At 41.1% G+C, this 13,988-nt stretch overlaps 2 long non-coding RNA genes across 2 annotated transcripts; both read right to left on the bottom strand.

Moving 5' to 3' along the window:
* Positions 1-1,227: 1,227 nt before the first annotated feature.
* Positions 1,228-2,893, bottom strand: LOC128346797 (uncharacterized). The gene is made up of 2 exons (XR_008317205.1): positions 2,814-2,893; positions 1,228-1,730 (listed from the first exon to the last, which is right to left on the bottom strand). It is a non-coding gene; the product is annotated as an uncharacterized LOC128346797 (long non-coding RNA).
* A 7,074-nt stretch (positions 2,894-9,967) lies between these two features.
* Positions 9,968-12,421, bottom strand: LOC128346795 (uncharacterized). The gene is made up of 3 exons (XR_008317202.1): positions 12,299-12,421; positions 10,709-10,919; positions 9,968-10,141 (listed from the first exon to the last, which is right to left on the bottom strand). It is a non-coding gene; the product is annotated as an uncharacterized LOC128346795 (long non-coding RNA).
* Between the last annotated feature and the right edge of the window lie 1,567 nt (positions 12,422-13,988).

Raw genomic sequence — 13,988 nt, forward strand, 5'->3', positions numbered from 1 at the left:
TTCATTTACCCAATACAATACCTTGGCTATGCGCCTGGTGAATGCAACAAGGATATTTTCCAAAAGAAGTGTCTGTAGAGTTGTTGTTTTGCTATACATTGTTCAAATGTAAAATCCAAATGTTATCCAAGGTGCAAACCAAATACTAAATGAAATCTCTTGGTTTTGGCTCCAGGTTGTTATAAGAATCTGTAAGATATGTTTTATGGGCAGCTGCCACCTATCTCAGACAGCACTGCTGCAGGAGGCTCCTGAAAGGCAGACCAGTTCTTTCAGAAAGAAGGTTTTTCCTTTAAACGTTCATTTGCCATACCAGAGTTTCATTCTGAAGTTTTCAGCTGTGCAACCCTATGGATTGATTTAATCAGCAGTAGTACAGGGGAGTCTGGGGGTACTTCTGGATCTGAACCTCTCCCTGGTATCCCAGATTGAGGCAGTGGCCAGAGGTGCCTTTTATCAGCTTCGGCTGATATGCCAGTTGTGTCCATTTCTTGAGATGAACGACCTCAAAACGGTGGTACATATGCTGGTAACTTCTAGGCTGGATTACTGCAATGCACTCTACGTGGGGCTGCCTTTGTACGTAGTCCAGAAACTGCAGTTGTTCCAGAATGCGGCAGCCAGGTTGGTCTCTGGGTCATCTAGGAGAGACCATATCACTCCTGTGTTGAAAGAACTACACTGGCTGCCGATACATTTCCAGGCAAAATACAAGGTGCTAGTTTTTACCTATAAAGCCCTAAACATCTTAGGCCCTGGGTATTTAAGAGACCGCTTGTTGAGAACATCCAGAGAGGTTTGCCTGCAGTTGCCACCAACTTGTTTGAAGGCTACTCAGGAATAGGCCTTCTCCATTGCTGCCCCTGGACTTTGGAATGCTCTCCCTGTTGAAATAAGAGCCTCCCCATCTCTGGCAACTTTTTAAAAGGCACTGTAGACACATTTATTCACCAAGGCTTTTAATTAGATTTATAGTTTTAATATTTTTAGTATTGGGTTTTAAATGTTTTAATGTTTTAAATCATTTTAATTGTTAATCAATTTAATGTTTTAAATGATTTTAATTGTAAACCGCCCAGAGATGCAAGTTTTGGGTGGTACAGAAATATTATAAATAAACAAACAAACAAACAAATATAAATCAACAACAGCAACGATAACAACATTTATACTAATTGTTCTGCACTCTTTTGTTCAATCTTGAACAAATAACCCCAGAGTTGTAAATTGTATTAATGTCTTTAATAAACAACTTCATTAAACATAGCACATTTATTAACCCTTTGTTTCCGACCAGTCTCTGTCTGCTACTCTGTCTATGCTGCCATTTCCTGTCTCTGCTCCAAAGACTGCTGGGATCTGTAGTACTGCAGGAAAGAAACTCTTAGTGCAACACTACACTAGTCATTATATTATATTAATTATATCACAAACATGATACCCTATGCCTAAGAAGGGAGCAGGACTAGTTGGCTAGAAACTCCCTGTCCTCACCTTATATAAATGCACATTGCCTCTGGGCTGCACAACCTGAATAATAAGCATACCTCACATGGGAGAGTTGTGATTAGGGATGTGCACGAACAGCTTGGGCAGCCACCAGCAGGGCGGTGAGCGGTTCCCTTAAAAAGCAGGTAAGCAGCTCCTTCTCTGCTCATCCACAGCCCTCCTGCTTTTTTGCCACTGTCACCTGCTCTCCACAAGGCCGTGTGTGGCTGTGGTGTTATTCCCTGCAGAAAAAGCAGCAGAGTGTCAGACAATCAGGTAAGGAGCTGCTTACCTGCTTCTTAAGGGAGCCACTTCCCGCCCGCGAAACCGGTTCAAATCCCATCACCCAAGCTGATTCAGCATGTCCCAGAGGAGGTGCCGAACCAACTCATGCACATCTTTAGTTTTGATGGGGCAGAGCTGGAGAAGCATGCACTGACAGAGCATAAACAGTACAGCAGTGTCAAAAACAAATGACTTCATGAATGTCAAGAGGATCCTTGTCCTGGATCCTCTGTGCTGTACCATGCTTTGAATAGATGCTGGAATCAACAGCAGGAATAAGCAAAATACTTGGGAGGCACTGGGCGCTGCTTAGCCTACTGAAAAGATATCTGAAAAGGGGCCACTATGGTGCTGTGGTGTCTGCTCTACTAAGTTCTATGGGTGGAAGTTCTGTGATAAAGGATGAATCACAATCTATCATGTTTTAAAAGAAGGGGCATTCCCTTAAACCAGTTATCATCCTGTAAAATAAGGTACTGTTCTCATTCCCAGACAAGGATATCCATGCACAAATGTAATAATTATTTCTCACCATGTTGAAGAAAAATTGTCTTAGGGATCTTCTGATGAAAGATTGCTTATATTTGGGGGTATTATTTGACAGTGGACTGTGAACTATGGGCTCAAGAGATGCACAGTCTTTCTGGCCTGATTTCATATTATTTTGAATCCTACCTTGCCAGAGCTATATGTCTTAAAAAGGGCCCTCCTCTTTCAAGGTTAACCCATGTCCAGCGGCCTCTACAGCTTGGTAAGCAAGGACAGCAGCTAATCTTCCTTTCCTTTCGTTCTGTACAATGGCAGTTGCTGGGAGGCATCATCATGCAGCTGCACTGTGAGGAATAGCCAGCAGTGCCCAGCATGGCTGATGACATCATAGATCTGTGCCCATAGAGGAAACTCTGGCTGTTTTACTGCCCTCTGTTCCACCTCACTGGTGGCAGCCGTTGATGCTCCTTTAATTTTGAGCATCGCTGTTGCTTCTGTCTGATGGTATATCTCTCCCACACTTTCAGCAGCTGCTTACTGTGACAATGTACCTCTGGCTAAGTGGGAAGCTGAACAGCTGCTTGCAGAACCTGAGCCAATCTTCTGCCTGGATCTGTTGGCTAGTGTTCCTGTGAAATGGGGAGGACTGCATTAAACAACTTGCACTGAATTAATTGTACCTACTACCAGCCTTCCTCCTCGCCCCAAACTTAGGAGAAAACAAAACTGTCAACATCGTCATCATGGAAAGGAAAGATCACTTGTTAATCGTCTTTGAAGTCTACAGATATTTAAAAATTATCCTTCTATTCATAGAAATAATAACAGAAAAAATACACACACGTACACAGCTCACATTGGTTTCCTTTCAAACTGCCTTCATCAGGTTTTTGAAAAAGTGCACCTGCTATTTCTTGGTCTATTTATTTTTTATTTATTTTTGTCACGATGTTTTGGGAGATGAATCATGATATGACTCATTTGCCTAGTAGTATAAATAATATTTCAACAGCAGTTGAGATGATATTTTATCTCTTGCTCCCTCCCTCCTAATACCTTACTTTCTTCATCTTGCTTCCCTAAATTAGAATACACACACACACACAGAGCTCTGTGTAGCAAGTACCCTTGATAACTTGGTACATTAGAACAGAGGTGCACCTAGATAATTTTGGAGCCTGGTCTAAAAGGCCTTTGGTGGTCCCCCTGCCCTGCAAATCAAGCATCATCATGCTTGGACAGGTGACCACACCACCCAGGACAGACTAAAGAGGATTTGGGGGCCTCCAGGAGCTGTGGAGGCCCTGGAATTCGGCCCAGAAATCCAGGGGTAAGAGTGCCTCTGCATTAGAACATAGCATAAGAATAGCTTTGCTGGATCAGGCCCAAGGCCCATCTAGTCTAGCATCCTGTTTCACACAGTTGCCCACCAGATGCCACTGGGAGCCCACAGGCAGGAGTTGAGGGCATGCCCTCTCTCCTGATGTTACTCCTCTACAACTGGTACTCAGAGGCTTCCTGCCTTTGAGGCTGGAGGTGCACTATAGCCCTCCAACTAGTAGGTGTTGATAGACCTCTCCTCCATGAAGTTATCCAAGCCCCTCTTAAAGCCATCCAGGTTGTTCACTGTCACCCCATCTTGTGGCAGAGAATTCTACAAGTTGATTATGCATTGTGTGAAAAAGTACTTCCGTTTGTTGGTCCTAAATTTCATGGCAATCAATTTCACAGGATAACCTCTAGTTATAGTGTTATGTGAGAGGGAGAAGAATTTCTCTCTATCCAATTTCTCCACACCATGCATGATTTTATAGACCTCTATCATGTCTCCCTGCAGTCATCTTTTTTCAACATTTCAAAGTGGTGATTCTATTGTAATTAGCAGAGAGAGATCAAGTCCCTATTCAATCCTAGGACAGCATCCCTCCAGTGGCAGTGACTGGTGTCTCCCTTGAGGTTCTTTTTAGATTCTGAGGCCTTTGGGGACACAGAACAATTTCCTCAGGGATTTTTTTGCTGTGTAAACCACTTTTAAGAACCTTTCCATTGAGAAGAGGTATATAGATAATAACTATCATAGGTTCTGCCATCATGAGCATGGACCTTACTTGCAAGAAGCATTTTATGGAAGATTTGGAACTGTGTGTCATTCATTCATTCAATGTATTTATGCCCTGCTTTTCTTTTTGAAAAAATGGCTAACAGTGAAGATAAGACAACAAGCTGTGTTAGGTTCAAACTAGACAGGATGTCAGATATGTGTGAATATACTGTATCTCCTGATATCTTTTAGAGGGGGCTAAATGCAGCTTTGGGGATGATTTGGATTTGGGCCATGGTTTAGCCCCAGTGCAAATCCCACTCTTGAGCACGTATAAGCTGAAGAGAAGAAAACATACCAACACATCCATCTTAACCCCCTGCTCCCCCACTCCACAGCCTCAAAAGCAGTTCCCCACTTTTAGCTAAAAAGAGACATTGGGTGATGAAGTGCATCTCTGATATGATGTCATGTGAAGTTTGGCCCTTGGGTGCAGAACTAGACAGAACACATTCCTAATATTATTCCTATGTTTCCTTTGAGAATAAAATTATTACTTCTGTGGGACCATCTTTGGAGTGGTCAGTAGGAATAAGAAGTTGCAATAGGATAACCCAGCCATACCGTAGGTATTATTCTGTTAATCACAGCTGGATTTATTTCATTTGCAAGATCTTACAGAACTACTGAAAGAAAGGTGTGGCAGCTTTAAAACACAAAGCTAGAGAGGTATAACTCACAATGAAGGACAGCTGAGCAGCATTATTAGTATGCACATAACAGGCTGTATTAGGTACTCCTGAACATTCTGAGATCCTTCATCCTCAGAATGCATAAAAGAATGTATCCTGTCAGTGTAGCTGCAATGCCTTAAGTGATTTTTCATTCTCTAGATTTCACCATAGAATCAACTTTTGCAAAAGAGTGGGACTTATAAATGTAGTTCCTTTTCTTTCTTCTCTGTTATATATGAATGAGTTCAGCACAATTCAACAACCAAGAGCACAACAAACAAAAAATCAGGCTTGCCAGACATATTGTGGCAAATAAAAGGAATGCATATCTTACATATTAATAAGATTATACTGACTCCAGTTCAATCTTCCTGCAGAAATCACAGCTAGCAGGAACCAGATCCATTGTGCGAATTACATCTTATTGACACAACAGGCTCCAAGTTATGGGATGAGGTATGTCTGTGTTTTAATGCTGAACTTTGGGAAGACCTGGCTTCAAATCCTTATTTAGGACATATTCATATAATCAGCTAATTGCACACAGAAGGCTTTGAAGACTTTAGCTTGTATTTTTAAATCCCCCACAGTTTCTAGCAGGATTAGAAAGACCTCTTTGGAGAGTTGGTGTCAGAGCACACAATTTGGGGCAAGATGGATCAGTGGTCTGACACAGTACATGGCAACTTCATGTGTCCTAGGAGATCTAGGCTGACAAACAGATTGTTGCTTAAGTGAAGTTTCGTGGTCTGCTGGCTAAGTTAGCAGATCTGGTTGTCCTTTTTAAAAACAATGTGATTATCTTATTACAATGTGGTTGCTCAGCCATCTACCCACGAGTTCTACAGCCTCCTGAAGACTTTAAAGACCTTTGTAAATAGGGTCACCTAGCTTGGTGGATGAATGATTCAGTAAGAGTTTTGCCTGCTTGGCAGGCAGAAGCAGAACAAAACAGTTTTGCAACCATCTTCTTCCCAGCCTGACAGCTTAGTAAGCATTTAAAAGAGCACTCTAAGGCAAGTGAGGAATTTTGAATCCCTAAACCTCTTTGTAAGCAGTTTTGGATTCCAGATTGAAACCTAAAGCAGTTTTCAGAACTTTACTGTGAATTGATTCTTTATATTATATTTTATTTCATATTATATTTTATTTCATATTATATTGTATTGTATTATTATTATTAGTAGTAGTAGTAGTTGTAGTTGTTAAAAACATTTATACCCCACCCCCTCCAGTGCAATACTGTTTGAGGAAGCTCAAATATTATTATTTTGAATTATGATGCTTTCACCAACATGAACATCCTTCAAAGATATTCCCTTCCCCTACTCCAGTATGTTTATGTAAGGAAGGGAACATCTCTAACACCTAAGACAAAAGATCTGCCTGTGCATTCACACTCTGTGCTTGTGTCTTTAAGAAAATATTTCATGGCTCAAGATCCAGTGATTGTCATCAAGATAGAGAATTCTTTGCACTGGGATATTTGCATCTTCTCCCTTTACAGATATATACAGAGGGAGGACCACATCTGAATCTTCTTTAAGTGGTTGTGACAGTGAAATTACATGATGCCATTTTCTGTCCTCATGCCTGTGTTGATTTTGAGACTGGTTAAATGCACCACTCTCTGATATGTGACCATTATCTTTGACATGGAATCAGTTAGCACAGAATGCTAATACCTCTCATGTTCTTCTCATTATCCTTTCTCATTTTCATGACAAAGACAGTAAGGGGAACAGAAAATGGTGCAAAATTAAACCTGACAATCTGGACACAAGACCATACTGTATGTGGAAAACCCAGATGTATATCTGAAAAAGTTTGGACGGGGAAAGTACATTTGTTTGGTTCTCATGTGGATGTGATCAGCAATATTTGCCAAATGGAATAAGGCTACCCTGAGATGCTGCTAGTGTAGTGAAGCAGGGACAACACTGACACAAAACTTTCAATATGAGAGCCACAGTACAGTGATGGGCTTTCCCCAGCATTGGAGAGGGCCATTAAGAGAAAGAGAGCCTTGTCAAACCCCAGTACTTTATTAGGAGAGCACTGAGAAGGATTGCATTTCCCAGCATCCATCCCATGTGCACTTTCTAAGATGGTACTGGGGCTGAGAAGGCTCAGTTTCCCTCAAAGGAGCCTCATTGTTACTGTATAAAATACAAGAAGCATTGATCAGTAGGAATGGTCACCTCTGCGCATTGTCAGATGGGTTGTGGGCAGCATTCGGCTTTGGTGGAAGCTTCACACAAGCCTAATAAACAATGAGTCAGAGCAGGGGCATAGCAAGGTTGGAGTGGGCCCAGAGACAAGATTTTAAAATGCCCCTCCCCCCGAAAGAAATCTTAAATGAGGCTGAATAGTGGTAACAAAAAGCATAGTTATATATATAAATCTCCTGTGTGTCACAATAGAACATCATGGTAAATCATTTTTAAAAGGCTTTGTAAATTGTGGACGATGCAAGTCATTTAATGGTACTAGAGAAAGACATGCTGTTCTGGTAGCTTCAGGTCCTAACACTCACATCAGTTTCGGAGGATGAATACAACTGAAGGAAGCCCGGGCGGGTGCGCAGCTGGGGGAGTCAGTCATGTGACTTGCCTCGGGGGGGGCCCCAAGTCAGTGGGCCCCCAGACAACTGTCTCCCCTTGCCCTATTATAGTTACGCCCCTGAGTCAGAGTTTGCCACACTCCCTCCCTTAGTGTTTTAAAGAAATTTTAATATCTTATCCTCTGCTTTTATCTGGTAGGTTTCTTAGTTTTTAGCTTTTTATCGATAACCTTTCATTTCCGTTTTAAAACTTGTTATTTTAATTGTGGCTTTAGCCTGGTCTTTTAAGTTTTTACCCTTCTTAATTTCTTATCCAATATTGTATCTATTTTACTAATGTTGTAAGCTGCCCCAAGCAGTAGTTTACTGAAGGAGTGGGGCATAAATATTTTAAATAAAATCATTAGGTTCAATGGGAGCTGCCAATGGCTTCCCAGCCTTGCAGGGAAGAAGACAGTGCTTGTCAGTTATGCTTCCATTCAAGAAGATTAATGCTAGAAAGGAATCAATTATGTAATAGGATAGCTATAGATGACTCCACACATGCATGCTTGTTGCTATATCTTTTATCATTTACTATTCAACACTGGATGATTCTCATCCAGATGTGTGAACGGCCTATTGGAAAAAATACTGTGTTTGAGTTGGCATTGGTTATGAAACTTCTGCCTATGGTGATTAACCTGTGATGACTCATTCTTACATATAAGTAAGCACTTTATGCAACAACAAGCAACTAGAAAATACACGTGAATTGGCCCCACCTGGGAGCATCCTGCACATTCTGCTGTATCTGCGAAAAGAGGTGCAGTTACATTGTCAAACATTTGTGAGGATAATGAATGTGCATTAGCAGGGGTTGGGATCATGAAGGTCTGAAGAGACTTTAAGTATGTACAAATATACATTTCCACGTGATCAAGAATCCTTGTAGATTCCTTGTAGAAATCTTCTACAATATGTAGGATATATTCAGACTTCCACACAAATAGACATAGGTCAAAATGGAGTATGCTACCATGATTGCTCCCGCACCACACACACACATTCATTATCCTCACGTGTCATCTGAAAAGGGCTAATGTGATGGAGAACACCGTGCATCAGTCACCTTCCATCACTGTTACCCCAGTTTGTATGTAGTTTCATTCATTCATTCTTTCTTTCTTTCATTTATCATATTTATTTATTTATCATATTTATATATCACCTGATATTTTTGTCTCTAGGTGGCGTACATAATCCAAAATACATATAAAACAGAATAAAAACAATAAAAACAATTTCACAGAATAAAGCAGTGAAAACAATTTCACATAATAAGAACCATTAAACAGTTTTAAATGAATTGTAATTAAAAGCCTGAGAACACAGGTGTGTCTTGAGGGTCTTTTTTAAAAGCAGTCAGAGATGGAGGAAGCTCTTATTTTGACAGGGAGCATATTCCAAAGCCCTGAGGTAGCCACAGAAGTCTGTGGTCCTGAAGTCACCACCAAGGCCCAGTCCCAAGTTGAGACTCTACTAAGGGGTAGCCGCCGGGTAGGTGGCGGCAAGAAAAGTAATTTAAAGTACTTACTCTCCCAGCGCAGCCCAAGTGCATGGTGATCCGTGTTTAGAAAGCCGCCTGCATGGAGTTGTGCAGGTGGAGTTGTGCAGTTGTCGCCTCCCCACATGTGCAGAGGCTGTCACCACGCTGCTGCTGCATAGGCGGTTTGCTAAATATGGATCGCCATGCACTTCGGCTGCGCTGGGGGGGGGGGGGCGAGCGGAGTTGCTGGAAGCTGCAGCAGCTGGTAACCACTTTAAATGACTTTTCTTGCCACTTCCCCAGCCTCCCTTCGATGCCTAACCAGTTTGCTGGTTCATTTCGATCACAGACCAAACTGTCCCCAGTTCGTTTTGCAATTGAACCACTGAACCAGCCTGGTTTGAGGTGAACTGGCATTGGATTTGGCATTGAACAGAACCTTATGACTGGTTTGGCATTGAGAAGAACCATATGATCAGATTCCACAACAGAAAACCACTCTAATGTTTGAACCTGAAAACAAGTAGGGATCATCATTTGGGATGGTATACCATCTAGCACCACAAATGGTATTTTTAAAATACTCTCATTCTTAAAAAGTTGAAATTTGGTTTCAACAAATTCCAAGATACTCTGGTCATTTAAAAAAGTCTGTAAAGAGGAAAATCTTAAATCTCACATTTGAAACACAGGCACAGAGGGAAATCTTCAATCTCACATTTGAAACACGGGCACGAAGATTGCTTTATAAATTCAATCTGCCGCCATCAAAGAGCAAGCCAACCACACACATGATGGAATGAAGATATGTAGTCCTCCTACATGCTTGAACTTGCCTTGAGGTGGAGCAGAAGATAGTTACTGTGGTAGGCAGGGATGCAAATATGGAAACAGGACAGCTTGCATAGGCAACAGAATGAAGGGTGTTGGTGTTCCTCCTTTAGTTCGACCATCTGGGATTTGTAATGGCAACCAAGAATGTGCTCTTGCAGTAGGCAAACTGTCTTTATTTACTAGGATACACAAAAAATCAAAGAAGAAAATGTTATTTGGAGGTCATGTAAATTCACCATATGCCCATTCTTGTACAACAATTCTTTAATGTGGCCCAGACCTTGTTTTTACATGCTCACACATGCTGTGGGCATATGTTACCACAGAAATGTAATCTATGTGTTCCATGTGGTTTTGTACATTATGTGTGTGGGTTACAGTTGTTACTGGAGTTTCCATGATCATTGAGGAGGGGTGTTGGGTAAATTCCTGGCAGCAGAGCAGTTTGTCCATTACATTAAAGCGCAGCTCATATTTCAAATTGTGTTGGGTTTTTCCCCTTGCTTGAGATCATGGCAAAAATAAAAAACAAATGCATGGCTATCAGCTCTCATTACCAATTGCCCGGCAAATGTAAAAACACTAAAAATAGCCACAGGAAGCAATGATTTCTATGACAAATTACAGGGTTGTTTATTTAGTGTGCTAAGTAATAGATTTTTGATCAAAGATAAACAGTTTTAAAAGTTACATTTATTTTGTTGTGCGGGGAAAAGGAAATTGCTATTCCCTGCGGGCTGTTTTACCTTGTAAAGCAATCCGTCTTCAAACCCAAAATGAAAGAAAGCCAAAAGCTGAATTAGATGACAAGGCCCTGGAGATACTGCTAGCTACTATGTTTGGTTGAGAGTCACAGATGTTTCATATCAGGCATATCAGCACGAAAAAACCCCACCTCTGTGTGGATTTATATGTGCTGCAATCCAGAACCTTTTGTGTGTAGGGTTTTCCTATCTTCTGTTGTGAGAAGAAAAATTATTTGAATCAAAGTTTGCCTTTTAAGATAAAGCTTCTGATGTTACTTTTCTTTATTTAGTCTTTAGATAGCTATATAGTGAGGGAAGCCCAGAGAGAATGTTTTCCTGTGTCAAAAAATGATGTAAAGTAATGAGCATATTTCATCCAATATCTGCTTTAGAAATGGGAAAATGCAAGCCTACCAGAAAATTCAAAATAAACACATGTCTAGAAATTGTGTGTGTGTGTGTGTGTGTGTGTGTGTGTGTGTGTGTGTGTGTGTGTATTTGCATTGCATACCATTTCAACCATCTTCACACTTTTTTTAAAAAGACTTCACCAGGGACAAAAATGCAAACTATATATGGAATATATGTGGAGAATGAATATATGTGTGCGTGCGTGTGTGTGTGTGTTTGTGTGTGTGTGTATACACACACACACACACACACACACACGCTTGCTATTTGTGGAAATGCCTTAGCTCTACCTGTTGGATCATGTATGGGTTTTGCATTAAAAATGATTCTGCAATTAGCCTCATTTGTTCTATTTTGTTTGTAGTCATCTATAAAAGTCAGGAAATAATTCTTCCACTCTGTGTTACTTCTGAGTAGGCCTACTGAAATTAAGTAGCCCATTTAGAATAATAAATGGGCTGGATGTCAACCACTATGAATCGTTATGACTGATTTTGCTTTGCTGTCTCCTCAAATGGCAATACCCACGTCAAGCAACCAAGGACTACTATAACATGATTCTTAGGTGTGTGGCTGGCTTATTCCCCCCACCCCTCAATCTGGGCTGTTTGTTTTCTATCATTTTTTTGCTAGCTCAGTCAAATGTGCCCATGGATAAGTCATTGGAAGCCAGAATTCCAGCATGACACTGCTCAGTCTGCTCCAGGGGTTGTGTTCTTGACAAGTGAAAGTACTTTGTTCACAATCAAAATTCAGGTGACAAAAATCATAAGCCTACACAGAAATTAAGTTGCCAACCATGCATCTAAACAGGAGCAGCATGAAAAGGTAGCACCATCAATTGAGTCAGAAGAGAGTAATAGGTGCAAATTGAGGGGAAAAACAGGAAACCCAGCCAATTTTGAGTTAACATTCCACAGGCAAACCTCATTATACGCGGACACTATATCTGTGGTGCTGCATATTTGTGGGTGTCTAACTGACACTCGATTTCATTATCTGTGGATACAAAAGGGTTAAAACCCACATATCCACTGTTCCTAGAGGGCCATATGTGACAGCAGAGGGCACATTTCTGGCTGCCATTTTACCAGGAGGAACCATTTTGTGCTTTATTGCTTTTTTTTTTTTTAATCATTTTTCTCTAATATTTCACAGAAAAAATGAGAAGGTTTGGACCTGGGGGACACATTCCTGGACAGCTGGACACCTGGAGCACAGTAGGGGTTTTATTGTGGGGTTTGTGTGTGTGGTTTTGCTCCCTCCCCCCCCCCCTTTCCAGCTTCCAGGAACCTAATCCCCCTACCATCCCATACAGTTAATGCCTCGGTATCTGTGGTTTCAGCATTCGCGGTCCCCACCCACATGGAATGGGGAAAAAATCCCGCGGATACTGAGGTTTGCCTGACTGTATTTGGTAAGTAAACATGTTTTTATTCAGGTTTTAACAGTTAATAGCTACATACTGCACAACAATACATCTACCCAGTAACACAGTGTTTGTGCAATTTACATAAGTTGCACAAACTTCACAAACACAACACAAATTTTGTGTGTGCACAACTTACACAAATTGTGCAAATGAAGTTTTACAAGGCTGATGTACTGTTGCGCTATATGTCAGCTTGAATCTTGATATGAATCTTGATATGAATCTTGATTTACAGCTAACTACTATGCATGTTTATTTAGAAGCAAATCTACTGTGTTCAATGGAGCTTTCTCCTTGTCCAGTGTGCATGGGATAGGGCTGCAGCATTATTGATTCTTTTGTTTTTGGTTTCTGTAAGCTGCCTTGAATGGCAAGCAATGCAAGATATTATTCCAAAGATCCAAATCGCTACTTTGGGCACAAACCCAAGGAGATAAATATGCCCAGTGGCATGTTTGATGTTTTTCCTTGAACACCAAACTCCATGCATTATTCTAAACTGCTTTTCAAACCCCTCTGTTTTCAAAATAAGTTTGCCATGTAACATGCGGGGTGAAGGTTGTTGCTATCACAACTCCCTCTCTTCTGGTGTGCAGAATTATTTGAATGCTTTTTGGATCCTGGGAAAATGTAAACACATACATTAAAAACAACAAAAACAAGCATACAGTATTTAAAATGCGTACATAAAAATAGCTCAGCATTAGGGGAAATTTAGTTTTGAAAAAGCTCTTGATCAAAGGCATATTGTCATGTCTAGCTCCTACAGAAGGCACTCAAGAGAGAACCTTCTGCATCTCAGCAGGTGCAAACAAGGAAGGCCAGGATGTTCAACTTGCCTTCAGCAGAAACAGATCAGCAACCATCTGGAGAAATGTGTTTCCTAAAAGCAACCAAAACACCCCTACCAATAAGGTATACATAATAAATTGTACTCTGGCTTGTGGTCTTTGCATTTTCCAACCTACTGTCTGAAAGCATTCTAAATTATGGGTGTCAAAAGATACAACTCAACTGAATTGTTGTAACAACAGTGTAGGACTGGACAGGTGAGAGTTGGGTAAAAACTGTAGAACACAAGGTGAGAGAGTCAACAGCAGACTTAAGAGCTCTGCTAGATTAGACTAAAAATCCACCAAGTCCAGCACACTGTTTCTCACAATGGCCAACCAGTTGCCTCCAGGAAGCCCACAAGCAGAGCAAGAAGAGGGAGGTGAGCTGGTTTTGTGGTAGCAAGCATGAATTGTCCCCTTTCTTAAGCAGGATCCACCTTGGTTTGCATTTGGTTGGGAGACTGCATGTGAGCACTGGAGATATAGGGCAGGGCTTCTCAACATTGGGTCCCCAGATGTTATTGGACTTCAACTCCCATAATCCCCAGCCCCAGTGGCCTTTGACTGGGGATTATGGGAATTGAAGTCCAACAACATCTGGGGA

The sequence above is a fragment of the Hemicordylus capensis genome, chromosome 2, assembly GCF_027244095.1.
Source record: "Hemicordylus capensis ecotype Gifberg chromosome 2, rHemCap1.1.pri, whole genome shotgun sequence".
Lineage (NCBI taxonomy): Eukaryota > Metazoa > Chordata > Lepidosauria > Squamata > Cordylidae > Hemicordylus > Hemicordylus capensis.